At 40.2% G+C, this 11,369-nt stretch overlaps 1 long non-coding RNA gene across 1 annotated transcript; it reads left to right on the top strand.

Annotated features, from left to right (window-relative positions):
* Window positions 1-2,569: 2,569 nt before the first annotated feature.
* LOC147837660 (uncharacterized) lies at window positions 2,570-7,261 on the top strand. The gene is made up of 5 exons (XR_015526898.1): window positions 2,570-3,138; window positions 3,334-4,747; window positions 4,845-5,511; window positions 5,576-6,544; window positions 6,743-7,261. It is a non-coding gene; the product is annotated as an uncharacterized LOC147837660 (long non-coding RNA).
* Window positions 7,262-11,369: the final 4,108 nt, after the last annotated feature.

Here is an 11,369-nt window from a genome sequence, read left to right as displayed (position 1 = left end):
TACAGGAAGGGGTCCTATTTTTATTTCCGCCCAGGTTAATGCTTCAGGTCATTTGGTGTCTCAAAAGAAGGTGCGGAACAGCGAAGGGTAAGCCTCGAAATATCAGAGCATGTGGCTCCATTACTTAGTTCCGATAATACATCTTTGTATTTCACAAATCCAGAGCTCACTTTCCACCTAGTATGCAGTCCAAGTCATACACAAAGATAACAGGCACAAAGTAAATGGGTCCCCGTGCTGTGGATTTCCAATTCGCCCTCATTCCCGGAGCTCGCCATATCTTTCTCAACTCGACGCCGTATGCAAGTGCTACCCTCCTCAATAGGGATAAAAGTCACCTTCTCCAAATCTCATTGAAGGAAAAGTCACGCTGAAAATAAAAGCTACAATCTATTCTGCCGGCACACTGGGTTCAGGCTCAGACAGAAGTGGGACCTTCTGCTTTTTCAGTTCCCTGCAGTCAGCAGGAAAGAGGGATGAGAAAGATGAGGGGGGAAAGGATGAAAGAGCCGAAGCAGTCGGGGAATTATAAATAAAACTAGACAGTAAAGTTCGTCGAGACAAACTTTGAGGCTGGCTTGACAAAGCCTGTTGGTAATAGTTTATTTAGTTTAAAAATAGTTTGAAAAAGTATAAGTAGCATGTTATTAGCATGATTCTAGCATGAATTAGCATGATTCTAGCATGTATTAGCATGTTATTAGCATGAGTGTAGTACAAATTAGCATGTTATTAGCATGATTCTAGTATGAATTAGCATGTTATTAGCATGATTCTAGCATGAATAAGCATGTAACTAGCATGATTCTAGAATAAATTAGCATGTCACTAGCATGATTCTAGTATGAATTAGCATGCTACTAGCATGATTCTAGCATGAATTAGCATGTTACTAGTATGATTCTAGCATGAATTAGCATGTTACTAGCATGATTCTAGCATGCATTAGCATGTTACTAGCATGATTCTAGTATGAATTAGCCTGTTACTAGCATGATTCTAGTATGAATTAGCATGTTATTAGCATGATTCTAGCATGAATTAGCATGTTATTAGCATGATTATAGTATGAATTAACATGTTACTAGCATGATTCTAGCGTGAATTAGCATGTTATTAGCATGATTCTAGCATGCATTAGCATGTTACTAGCATGATTCTAGTATGAATTAGCATGTTACTAGCATGATTCTAGTAAAATTTAGCATGTTACTAGCATGATTCTAGCTTGAATTAACATGTTACTAGCATGATTCTAGCATGAATTAGCATGTTATTAGCAAGATTCTATTATAAATTAGCATGTTATGAGCATGATTGTAGTATGAATTAGCATGTTACTAGAATGATTCTAGTATGAATTAGCATGTCACATAGCATGATTAGGTGGTTGCTAGGGTATTCTGAGTGGTTACTAAGTCGTTGCTAGGCAGTTGCTGGGGTGTCCTGAGTGGTTGCTAGGTGGTTGCTAAGGTGTTGCTAGGCGGTTGCTAGGGTGTTCTGAGTGGTTGCTAGGTGGTTGCTAAGGTGTTGCTAGGTGGTTGCTAAGGTGTCCTAAGTGGTTGCTAGGTAGTTGCTAGGGTATTCTGAGTGGTTGCTAAGGCGTTGCTAGGGGGTTGCTAGGGTGTCCTGAGTGGTTGCTAGGTGGTTGCTAAGGCATCGCTAGGTGGTTGCTAGGGTGTCCTGAGTGGTTGCTAGGTGGTTGCTAAGGCGTTGCTAGGCAGTTGCTAGGGTGTTCTGAGTGGTTGCTAGGTGGTTGCTAAGGTGTTGCTAGGCGGTTGCTAAGGTGTCCCAAGTGGTTGCTAGGTGGTTGCTAAGGTGTTGCTAGGTGGTTGCTAAGGTATTCTAATTGGTTGCTAAGGCGTTGCTAGGCGGTTGCTAGGGTGTCCTGAGTGGTCGCTAGGCCCTTACTAAGGCATTACTAGGCCGTTGCTAGGCGGTTGCTAGGGTAATTTGGGTGGTTGCTAGGCAGTTGCTAGGGTACCCTGGGTGGTTACTAGGCAAGCCTCACATACATGCTTGATAAAACATTTAAACTAAGTAAGCATGTCTAGCAAGTTACAGTACTTGGCTAGTCAATATTAGCATGTAGCTAATCACTGCTAGCATGTGTAGCATATAGGAAGTTCCGTTTGCTAGCATGAGTCAAACGAGCCAATCTCCAAGTCTCTACGATGTTCGGATGCTGAGATATAGCTGTTGATGAATGGTTGCTAGGGTACTTTGTTTTGTTGCTATGGGCGAGGTTACAAAGTGCACTTGAATGTGGTTGGCTGTCTAAGTCAAATGAACCAACCCCCATGTCTCTATGACACTGCTATGCAAAGATATGCATCTTGGCCATTTTAATGGAAGTCTATGGAATCAATTTGGGGGCGTGGCTTGTGAGCTTCATTATCATATTGAGATGCTCATTGGTTGTCTGAGTCAGATGAACCATCCCCCAAGTCAATAGGACAATGCTAAGCAAAGATATGCATGTAGGCCAGTTATTAACATCAGTCTAGTATGAATTAGCATGTTACTAGCATGATTCTAGTACAAATTAGCATGTCATTAGCATGTTTCCAGTATGAGTTAGCATGTCATTAGCATGATTAGCATATGAGTAGCATGTTGCTAGCATGATTGGCATGTCATTAGCATGTTAGAATTATAAGCATTTGATAGCACAGCTAATTACTGTCTATAGGACAGTTGCTAGGGTGCAGTATGTGGTAGTTAGGGGTGTGGCTAGAAAGTTAAAAGGCCATCAGTGATTGGCTGCTGGCTAGACTGAGTTAAATGAGCTCAGCCATTAGTCTCTAAGACAGTCTGATGCTGAGTTATGAGCTTACAAAGTTTGATCCCATGTAAAGTCAATGAGAGTCTTTTGTAATAGAAGTCTACGGGACAGTTGCTAGGGTGCAGTATGTGGTAGTTAGGGGTGTGGCTAGAAAGTTAAAACCTCATCAGTTATTGGCAGATTGGTAGTCGGAGTTAAATGAGCTCAGCCATAAGTCTGTAGGACAGTCTGATGCAGAGTTATGAGCTCACAAAGTTTGATCCCATGTTAAGTCAATGAGAGTCTTTTGTAATGGAAGTCTACGGGACAGTTGCTAGGGTGCAGTATGTGGTAGTTAGGGGTGTGGCTACAAAGTTCAAAGCTCATCAGTTATTGGCAGATTGGTAGTCAGAGTTAAATGAGCTCAGCCATTAGTCTGTAGGATAGTCTGTTTCAGAGTTATTAGCTCACAAAGTTTGATCCCATGTAAAGTCAATGAGAGTCTTTGTAATGGAAGTCTATGGGACAGTTGCTAGGGTGCAGTATGTGGTAGTTTGGGGTGTGGCTAGAAAGTTAAAAGCTCATCAGTTATTGGCAGTTTGGTATTCGGAGTTAAATGAGCTCAGCCATTAGTCTGTAGGATAGTCTGATTCATAGTTATGAGCTCACAAAGTTTGATCCCATGTTAAGTCAATGAGAGTCTATTGAATGGAAGTCTATGGGACAGTTACTAGGGTCCAAAAGTGGTTGCTAGGGCGTGGCTAGAAAGTTTAAAGGTGATCAGTCATTGGCAGTTTGATAGTCTGAGTTAAATGAGCCCAGTTAGAAGTCTGTGCAACAGTCTGACGCAGAGTTATAAGGGCACAAAGTTTGATCCAATGTTAAGTCTATGGGATTTTTCCGACAGTCCCGGGACGTTTTTCGGAAAACCGAAAGTCGGATCAGTCGGAAAAGATATAGCATAAAGAGTCAGACCAGTTTGGAGGTCTGGTGTGAGTTTGGTGGTAATAGTTTGAAAGTTCAAGGAGCAGATAGATTTTGAATTTTAGTCTCAGAAGAAGAATAAATAAAAACTAGACAGTAAAGTTCGTCGAGACAAACTTTGAGGCTGGCTTGACAAAGCCTGTTGGTAATAGTTTATTTAGTTTAAAAACAGTTTGAAAAAGTATAAGTAGCATGTTATTAGCATGATTCTAGCATAGATTAGCATGTTATTAGCATGAATTAGCATCTTATTAGTACGTTTCTAGCATGGATTAGCATGTTATTAGCATGAATTAGCATGATTCTAGCACGATTTAGCATGTTACTAGCATAATTCTAGCATGAATTAGTGTGTTATTAGCATGATTGTAGTAAAATTAGCATGTTACTACCATGATTCTAGCATGAATTAGCATGTTATTAGCATGATTCTAGCATGAATTAGCATGTTATTAGCAAGATTCTAGTATGAACTAGCATGTCACTAGCATGATTCTAGTGTGAATTAGCATGTCACTAGCATGAGTCTAGTATGAATTAACACGTTACTAGCATGATTCTAGTATAAATTAGCATGTTATTAGCATGATTCTAGCATGAATTAGCATGTTATTAGCATGATTCTAGTATGAATTAGCATGTCACTAGCATGAGTCTAGTATGAATTAGCATGTTACTAGCATGATTCTAGTATAAATAAGCATGTTATTAGCATGATTCTAGCATGAATAAGCATGTTACTAGCATGATTCTAGCATGAATTAGCATGTTATTAGCATGATTCTAGTATGAGTTAGCATGTTATTAGCATGATTCTAGCATGAGTTAGCATGTTACTAGCATGATTCTAGCATAAATAAGCATGTTACTAGCATGATTCTAGGATGAACTAGCATGATTCCAGTATGAATTAGCATGTTATTAGCATGATTCTAGCATGAATTAGCATGTTACTAGCATGATTCCAGTATGAATTAGCATGTTATTAGCATGAGTCTAGTATGAATTAACATGTCATTAGCATGATTCTAGTATGAATTAGCATGTTATTAGCATGATTCTAGCATGAATTAGCATGTTACTAGCAAGATTCCAGTATGAATTAGCATGTTATTAGCATGATTCTAGCATGAATTAGCATGTTACTAGCATGATTCCAGTATGAATTAGCATGTTACTAGCATGATTCTAGCATGAATTAGCATGTTACTAGCACGATTTTAGCATGAATTAGCATGATTCTAACATGAAGTTAGCATGTTGTTAGCATGATTCTAGCATGAATTAGCATGTGCTAAGGTGTTGCTAGGTGGTTGCTAAGGTGTTGCTAGACTGTTGCTAGGGTGTCCTAAGTGGTTGCTAGGTGGTTGCTAAGGTGTTGATAGGCGGTTGCTAGGGTGTTTTGACTGGTTGCTAGGTGGTTTCTAAGGTGTTGCTAGGTGGTGGCAAAGGTGTCCTAAGTGGTTGCTAGATGGTTGCTAGGGTATTCTGAGTGGTTGCTAAGGCGTTGCTAGGTGGTTGCTAGGGTGTTCTGAGTGGTTGCTAGGTGGTTGCTAAGGTGTTGCTAGGTGGTTGCTAGGGTGTCCTGAGTGGTTGCTAGGTGGTTGCTAAGGCGTTGCTAGGCAGTTGCTAGGGTGTTATGAGTGGTTGCTAGGTGGTTGCTAAGGTGTTGCTAGGCGGTTGCTAAGGTATCCCAAGTGGTTGCTAGGTGGTTGCTAAGGTATTCTGAGTGGTTGCTAAGGCGTTGATAGGCGGTTGCTAGGGTGTCCTGAGTGGTCGCTAGGCCCTTACTAAGGCATTACTAGGCCGTTGCTAGGTGGTTGCTAGGCGGTTGCTAGGGTAATTTGGGTGGTTGCTAGGCAGTTGCTAGGGTACCCTGGGTGGTTACTAGGCAAGCCTCACATACATGCTTGATAAAACATTTATACTTAGTAAGCATGTCTAGCAAGTTACAGTACTTGGCTAGTCAATATTAGCATGTAGCTAATCACTGCTAGCATGTGTAGCATATAGGAAGTTCCGTTTGCTAGCATGAGTCGAACGAGCCAATTTCCAAGTCTCTACGATGTTCTGATGCTGAGATATAGCTGTTGATAAATGGTTGCTAGGGTACTCTGTTTTGTTGCTATGGGCGAGGTTACAGAGTGCACTTGAATGTGGTTGGCTGTCTAAGTCAAATGAACCAACCCCCATGTCTCTATGACACTGCTATGCAAAGATATGCATCTTGGCCTATTTTAATGGAAGTCTATGGAATCAATTTGGGGGCGTGGCTTGTGAGCTTCATTATCATATTGAGATGCTCATTGGTTGTCTGAGTCAGATGAGCCATCCCCCAAGTCAATAGGACACTGCTAAGCAAAGATATGCATGTAGGCCAGTTATTAACATGAGTCTAGTATGAATTAGCATGTTACTAGCATGATTCTAGTACAAATTAGCATGTCATTAGCATGTTTCCAGTATGAGTTAGCATGTCATTAGCATAATTAGCATATGAGTAGCATGTTGCTAGCATGATTGGCATGTCATTAGCATGTTAGAATTATAAGCATTTGAAAGCACAGCTAATTACAGTCTATAGGACAGTTGCTAGGGTGCAGTATGTGGTAGTTAGGGGTGTGGCTAGAAAGTTAAAAGGCCATCAGTGATTGGCTGCTGGCTAGACTGAGTTAAATGAGCTTAGCCATTAGTCTCTATGACAGTCTGATGCAGAGTTATGAGCTCACAAAGTTTGATCCCATGGAAAGTCAATGAGAGTCTTTTGTAATGGAAGTCTACGGGACAGTTGCTAGGGTGCAGTATGTGGTAGTTAGGGGTGTGGCTAGAAAGTTAAAAGCTCATCAGTTATTGGCAGTTTGGTAGTCTGAGTTAAATGAGCTCAGCCATTAGTCTGTATGACAGTCTGATGCAGAGTTATGAGCTCACAAAATTTGATCCCATGGAAAGTCAATGAGAGTCTTTTGTAATGGAAGTCTACGGGACAGTTGCTAGGGTGCAGTATGTGGTAGTTAGGGGTGTGGCTAGAAAGTTAAAAGCTCATCAGTTATTGGCAGTTTGGTAGTCGTAGTTAAATGAGCTCAGCCATTAGTCTGTAGGACAGTCTGATCCAGAGTTATGAGCTCACAAAGTTTGATCCCATGTTAAGTCAATGAGAGTCTTTTGAATGGAAGTCTATGGGACAGTTTCTAGGGTCCAAAAGTGGTTGCTAGGGCGTGGCTAGAAAGTTTAAAGGTGATCAGTCATTGGCAGTTTGATAGTCTGAGTTAAATGAGCCCAGTTAGAGTTCTGTGCGACAGTCTGACGCAGAGTTACGAGGTCACAAAGTTTGGTCCAATGTTAAGTCTATGGGATTTTTCCGACAGTCCCGGGACGTTTTTCGGAAAACCGAAAGTCCAATCAGTCTGAGGAGATATAGCATACCGAGTCAGAATAGTTTGGAGGTCTGGTGTGAGTTTGGTGGTAATAGTTCGAAAGTTCAAGGAGGAGATAGATTTTGATTTTTAGAGTCAGAAGAAGAATAATAATAACTAGACAGTAAAGTTCGTCGAGACAAACTTTGAGGCTGGCTTGACAAAGCCTGTTGGTAATAGTTTATTTAGTTTAAAAACAGTTTGAAAAAGTATAAGTAGCATGTTATTAGCATGATTCTAGCATAGATTAGCATGTTATTAGCATGAATTAGCATCTTATTAGTACGTTTCTAGCATGGATTAGCATGTTATTAGCATGAATTAGCATGATTCTAGCACGATTTAGCATGTTACTAGCATAATTCTAGCATGAATTAGTGTGTTATTAGCATGATTGTAGTAAAATTAGCATGTTACTACCATGATTCTAGCATGAATTAGCATGTTATTAGCATGATTCTAGCATGAATTAGCATGTTATTAGCAAGATTCTAGTATGAACTAGCATGTCACTAGCATGATTCTAGTGTGAATTAGCATGTCACTAGCATGAGTCTAGTATGAATTAACACGTTACTAGCATGATTCTAGTATAAATTAGCATGTTATTAGCATGATTCTAGCATGAATTAGCATGTTATTAGCATGATTCTAGTATGAATTAGCATGTCACTAGCATGAGTCTAGTATGAATTAGCATGTTACTAGCATGATTCTAGTATAAATAAGCATGTTATTAGCATGATTCTAGCATGAATAAGCATGTTACTAGCATGATTCTAGCATGAATTAGCATGTTATTAGCATGATTCTAGTATGAGTTAGCATGTTATTAGCATGATTCTAGCATGAGTTAGCATGTTACTAGCATGATTCTAGCATAAATAAGCATGTTACTAGCATGATTCTAGGATGAACTAGCATGATTCCAGTATGAATTAGCATGTTATTAGCATGATTCTAGCATGAATTAGCATGTTACTAGCATGATTCCAGTATGAATTAGCATGTTATTAGCATGAGTCTAGTATGAATTAACATGTCATTAGCATGATTCTAGTATGAATTAGCATGTTATTAGCATGATTCTAGCATGAATTAGCATGTTACTAGCAAGATTCCAGTATGAATTAGCATGTTATTAGCATGATTCTAGCATGAATTAGCATGTTACTAGCATGATTCCAGTATGAATTAGCATGTTACTAGCATGATTCTAGCATGAATTAGCATGTTACTAGCACGATTTTAGCATGAATTAGCATGATTCTAACATGAAGTTAGCATGTTGTTAGCATGATTCTAGCATGAATTAGCATGTGCTAAGGTGTTGCTAGGTGGTTGCTAAGGTGTTGCTAGACTGTTGCTAGGGTGTCCTAAGTGGTTGCTAGGTGGTTGCTAAGGTGTTGATAGGCGGTTGCTAGGGTGTTTTGACTGGTTGCTAGGTGGTTTCTAAGGTGTTGCTAGGTGGTGGCAAAGGTGTCCTAAGTGGTTGCTAGATGGTTGCTAGGGTATTCTGAGTGGTTGCTAAGGCGTTGCTAGGTGGTTGCTAGGGTGTTCTGAGTGGTTGCTAGGTGGTTGCTAAGGTGTTGCTAGGTGGTTGCTAGGGTGTCCTGAGTGGTTGCTAGGTGGTTGCTAAGGCGTTGCTAGGCAGTTGCTAGGGTGTTATGAGTGGTTGCTAGGTGGTTGCTAAGGTGTTGCTAGGCGGTTGCTAAGGTATCCCAAGTGGTTGCTAGGTGGTTGCTAAGGTATTCTGAGTGGTTGCTAAGGCGTTGATAGGCGGTTGCTAGGGTGTCCTGAGTGGTCGCTAGGCCCTTACTAAGGCATTACTAGGCCGTTGCTAGGTGGTTGCTAGGCGGTTGCTAGGGTAATTTGGGTGGTTGCTAGGCAGTTGCTAGGGTACCCTGGGTGGTTACTAGGCAAGCCTCACATACATGCTTGATAAAACATTTATACTTAGTAAGCATGTCTAGCAAGTTACAGTACTTGGCTAGTCAATATTAGCATGTAGCTAATCACTGCTAGCATGTGTAGCATATAGGAAGTTCCGTTTGCTAGCATGAGTCGAACGAGCCAATTTCCAAGTCTCTACGATGTTCTGATGCTGAGATATAGCTGTTGATAAATGGTTGCTAGGGTACTCTGTTTTGTTGCTATGGGCGAGGTTACAGAGTGCACTTGAATGTGGTTGGCTGTCTAAGTCAAATGAACCAACCCCCATGTCTCTATGACACTGCTATGCAAAGATATGCATCTTGGCCTATTTTAATGGAAGTCTATGGAATCAATTTGGGGGCGTGGCTTGTGAGCTTCATTATCATATTGAGATGCTCATTGGTTGTCTGAGTCAGATGAGCCATCCCCCAAGTCAATAGGACACTGCTAAGCAAAGATATGCATGTAGGCCAGTTATTAACATGAGTCTAGTATGAATTAGCATGTTACTAGCATGATTCTAGTACAAATTAGCATGTCATTAGCATGTTTCCAGTATGAGTTAGCATGTCATTAGCATAATTAGCATATGAGTAGCATGTTGCTAGCATGATTGGCATGTCATTAGCATGTTAGAATTATAAGCATTTGAAAGCACAGCTAATTACAGTCTATAGGACAGTTGCTAGGGTGCAGTATGTGGTAGTTAGGGGTGTGGCTAGAAAGTTAAAAGGCCATCAGTGATTGGCTGCTGGCTAGACTGAGTTAAATGAGCTTAGCCATTAGTCTCTATGACAGTCTGATGCAGAGTTATGAGCTCACAAAGTTTGATCCCATGGAAAGTCAATGAGAGTCTTTTGTAATGGAAGTCTACGGGACAGTTGCTAGGGTGCAGTATGTGGTAGTTAGGGGTGTGGCTAGAAAGTTAAAAGCTCATCAGTTATTGGCAGTTTGGTAGTCTGAGTTAAATGAGCTCAGCCATTAGTCTGTATGACAGTCTGATGCAGAGTTATGAGCTCACAAAATTTGATCCCATGGAAAGTCAATGAGAGTCTTTTGTAATGGAAGTCTACGGGACAGTTGCTAGGGTGCAGTATGTGGTAGTTAGGGGTGTGGCTAGAAAGTTAAAAGCTCATCAGTTATTGGCAGTTTGGTAGTCGTAGTTAAATGAGCTCAGCCATTAGTCTGTAGGACAGTCTGATCCAGAGTTATGAGCTCACAAAGTTTGATCCCATGTTAAGTCAATGAGAGTCTTTTGAATGGAAGTCTATGGGACAGTTTCTAGGGTCCAAAAGTGGTTGCTAGGGCGTGGCTAGAAAGTTTAAAGGTGATCAGTCATTGGCAGTTTGATAGTCTGAGTTAAATGAGCCCAGTTAGAGTTCTGTGCGACAGTCTGACGCAGAGTTACGAGGTCACAAAGTTTGGTCCAATGTTAAGTCTATGGGATTTTTCCGACAGTCCCGGGACGTTTTTCGGAAAACCGAAAGTCCAATCAGTCTGAGGAGATATAGCATACCGAGTCAGAATAGTTTGGAGGTCTGGTGTGAGTTTGGTGGTAATAGTTCGAAAGTTCAAGGAGGAGATAGATTTTGATTTTTAGAGTCAGAAGAAGAATAATAATAATAAGTTTAGAAAGGATAACAGTAGTCTGGCTTTGACAAGCCAGCCTAATAAGTTTAGAAAGGATAACAGTAGTCTGGCTTTGACAAGCCAGCCTAATAAGTTTAGAAAGGATAACAGTAGTCTGGCTTTGACAAGCCAGCCTAACTAGATTCTTAAAGTTTGAGAACAAACTTTGAGGCTGGCTTGTGAAAGCCTGACGGTAATAGTTTATTTAGTTTAAACAGTTTTTAAAAGTATGAAAAGATAGATAGAAAGATAGAAAGATAGATAGATAGATAGATAGATAGATAGATAGATAGATAGATAGATAGATAGATAGATAGATAGATAGATAGATAGATTAGCATGATTTTAACGTAAAATAGCATGTTGTTAGCATGATTCTAGCATGAATTAGCATGTTACTAGCATGATTTTAGCATGAATTAGCATGTTGTTAGCATGATTTTAGTATGAATTAGCATGTTACTAGCATTATTCTACCCTGAATTAGCATGTTGTTAGCAAGATTCTAGCATGAATAAGCATGTTGTTAGCACAATTCTAGCATGAATTAGCATGTTACTAGCATGATTCTAGCATGAATTAGCATGTACCTAGCATGATTTTAACATGAATTAGCATGTTACTAGCATGAATTTAGCATGAAT

Source organism: Danio rerio, chromosome 25 (genome assembly GCF_052040795.2).
Source record: "Danio rerio strain M-AB ecotype USA chromosome 25, GRCz13ab, whole genome shotgun sequence".
In the NCBI taxonomy this organism is placed as follows: Eukaryota; Metazoa; Chordata; class Actinopteri; order Cypriniformes; family Danionidae; genus Danio; species Danio rerio.
This window is presented reverse-complemented; position numbering and strand designations above follow the sequence as displayed.